Source organism: Anoplophora glabripennis, unplaced genomic scaffold (genome assembly GCF_000390285.2).
Source record: "Anoplophora glabripennis isolate ALB-LARVAE unplaced genomic scaffold, Agla_2.0 scaffold1283, whole genome shotgun sequence".
NCBI classification, from domain to species: Eukaryota; Metazoa; Arthropoda; class Insecta; order Coleoptera; family Cerambycidae; genus Anoplophora; species Anoplophora glabripennis.
This window is the reverse complement of record NW_019417367.1, coordinates 53,542-56,968: the sequence shown is the minus strand read 5'-3', so window position 1 is coordinate 56,968 and position 3,427 is coordinate 53,542.

The following is a 3,427-nucleotide window of genomic DNA, read 5'->3' as shown; positions in this document are numbered from 1 at the left end:
GGAAACATTTCATAATTTTATAACCTGCACTCGCGAAAATCACTTGTTCTTTAATCGCTTTAACTGGTAGCTTCCTGGGTGCCCAAAATTTATTGAGGAATTTTCCAAAGCAGGTATTTTCTCAATGTGTTTTAATAACTTTTTAACTTGTTTTACCCAAGTGAACAAATTTTTTTATAAAATGAAATTAATGTAATGTAGTTTGGAATAACTTTATTTGCCATAGTTTTCTTAGAATTAGTGCAGTTGAAGTTACTACATGGAAGGCGAAAATGGTTAAATAATAATCACATATCCCTGCTGTGAAAAATAAACAACTTGAATAAAAAAAGACTAAGTTTTTGGGACAGGTTCCGTATCAATGAAACCTTTAACCTCAAGGGAAATTTCACAATTTTATAACTTGCACTCGCGAAAATCACTTGTCCTTTAATCACTTTAACTGGTGGCTTCCTGGGTTCCTCGGTAGAAGTGTAGGTAATGTAGTGGTGGATTCTTGTAAAACACAAAACGAAAGGGTTTTTGCAAGACACCTCGGAGCAGATACTTATTTGTATTCCTGAGCAAACTTGGAAGTGGCTTTTCTCAATGCATAGGTTTATTTTACTCGACAGATGACAGGTCTTGACAGATTGGGGCGATTCGAAAATCGCCAGTGATCGAAAACGTACAGATAAATGTTCAAGGTTTATTAGGTTTGTTTGTTTAGACATATCGCAGATTTGTAGTGCAAATGGGAAAAGGCTATGTTAAAACTTGTAGTGTTTTTACCAGTCCATAAGTTAAGTTGGAAGAATGTACTTAACCGACAATCCAGGTCACAATGCAAACGTGGGGCCACGTACCTCATGGGAACGCCTGTTCAACGTAATTTTCCTTTTGTGGAAAAAAAAACTGCGACAGGTTCAGATACACATCGGAAACAATAGAAATCTTCCCGCTTTAGCTTCTTTTACACAAATCGCCGCACGAAAGTTGAAAATTTTCAATTTTCCTAGGACGAACGGAATGGCGGCCATCTTGTAACATTAAACTGACAGTCTGACAGCGGTTCAGAGACTTGCCAACTTTTCATTTTAGGGGTTCAATATGATCACTTAGAACCTGTTGGAACTGTTGTGGGGGGCAAATATAATTTTTTTCGTAAAGCTCGAGGTATGGGAATGTCGTCCATACATAATTAGACAGAGAGAGCTGCACGAATGTCTCGTAAAAGCCGGGAAAAGTAGGTTCTCCTCGTCCCCGCCGCGAAGAGACGCCCATGGCTTGCTAAGCATTTTTATTACTCATGAAGCTCGCCTTAAATTTTGTTACGTTCGACCTAAAAAAAATTGATGGAGATATAGGAGAGAGATCGTCGCGACGCGTCGCCGGAAAGGCGTCTCGGGGGGCCAACGCGGGCTTCCTCAGTCCTGGGGCGAGGTACGTACGCCGAGAGAAAGGCCAGGGCTTCGTCCTCGCGCAGAAAGCGAAGGCCGATCGAGCGAGGGAAAAAAATTACGCCGTCACGAAAACGGCGTTTTCGCCGAAATAATCCGGGCTTTATAAAATAATCGGGGTCTGGCGAGAGAGACGCGAGATGCGGACCCCTTTTGAAAAGCCAATTTCGGCGTTAAAAAGTAAAAAATACGCCGCAAAAATACGCCCGAGACGCTCGGAAAGGACGAAACTTTCGCGTAAAAGCGGAAGGAAGTCCCGATCCCTCCCGGGAAAAAAGCCCTCGGTCGGAGAAATCGACCCCGAAACGCTTCCGATGGAGGGCGTTTCCGAGTATCTGCGTCTCACTTCCCCGCTAAAAGCCGCGGTCGGTCGCGCGGACCCCCCGAAAGACCGAAAATTCGCCGGGAAGAGGGCAAAAAATCGCCGTCGAAATACGACGTTCGGACGAAGAAAGAAAGGCGGGGGGCTTCGCCCCCCGCGCCTCGCCGGCGCGCGGCTCGCCCGCGGAGCCTTAGTTAGGGCAAAATGGCCCTATTTCGGGGGCGAACGTAGGAGCGAGAGTAACCTACGCGCTTTAATATATATGACTAGAAACGTAGGCAAGTCGGCTTCGCCGACTTGACGTTTCTCTCGGGTCTTCGGCCCTCGGACCGCGCTGCGCGCGGCGTGAGCCCCGCTTCGCGGTGCTTTCCTCGCCGGTTAGTAGATGTAACATTTTTTGAAACACCCTGTAGTTTAGTTTTTAAACACCCCGTATATAAATGTTTGATAACACTTTAAAAAGTTGCCGGTTTAGCGGAGAAGCTGTTGAGAAACGAAAATTTACCTATAAAATCGCGGAAAAGTCTATCAAAAAACCCTTATTCTACCTAGGTCAATTTTGTTGGAACGTCTAATATTGAAATATTCAAAATGCCATCTAGTTAGTAATCATAAAACATGACGAAAAGAGTCAACATGTAAAGAAAACAGAAAAATGTAAAAAATGTAAGAAAAAATCTGATCCAGATCTCTGTCAATTTTATAGAATACTTTGTACATAAATTTTCAGGAAACCCAGATCTGGTCTCGATTCTGTTCCGCATTAATTTTATGGTATACCTTGTATAACAATATAGAGTTTCAAAATGGCATCTCGTTAGTAAATACTACATTTTTTGAAAAAGAAAAAAAAAACGTTTTTGATATTCAAATCCGGGTCGATTTTGTGAAACATTATGAATAGAAAGTTTCAAAAAAATATCTGGTTAGTAAGTATAAATATGTTTGCGAATTACTTGAATAAATACTCGTAAAGTAAAAATGATAAGGAATATTCCATCCTCCGCGATTTTATGTTGGGTCAGTTTTATAGAACATTTAGTATATCGTGAAGTTTAAAAATACATCATATAAAACTTTTCATCAAAAGTTCTCAATAAATAAAGTAGAGTAAAGTATAGAAAATTATTAATGTCTGAACAGGATCGACATTGTTGGAACATCCAGTATAAAAATGTTCAAAAATTGCATCTTGTTAGTAAATACAAAATTTTTCATCAATGGACTTTAACAAAGAAAGTAGAAAAAAGTAAAAAAGATAAAGAAATATCTAGGCCCCTTCCATTCTAACCTGAATCAGTTTTACGTAACATACAGTATGCAAACTTTCAAAAAAGGCAGCTGTTAATAAATAAAATTTAAAAATAATCATTAAACAGCTTCATACATAAGTTTGAAAATGTGAAAAGAATATGCAATATTTGGCTTTTATCTGGATCATTTTGTAGAACATTAGTATAAAGTTTCAAAGTGACATCTGGTTAATAAATATGCAGTTTTCCCTTAAAAGATTTCCGTAAGTAAAGTAGAAAAAATTAAAATAGGAAGGATAAGTTTAATTTGCCATGAATTAATTTTGTAGAACATCCAGTATATGGATTTTCAAAAAAGTGACTGGTTACTAAATATATAACTTTTCATCAGAAGATTTGAATAAATGAAGTTG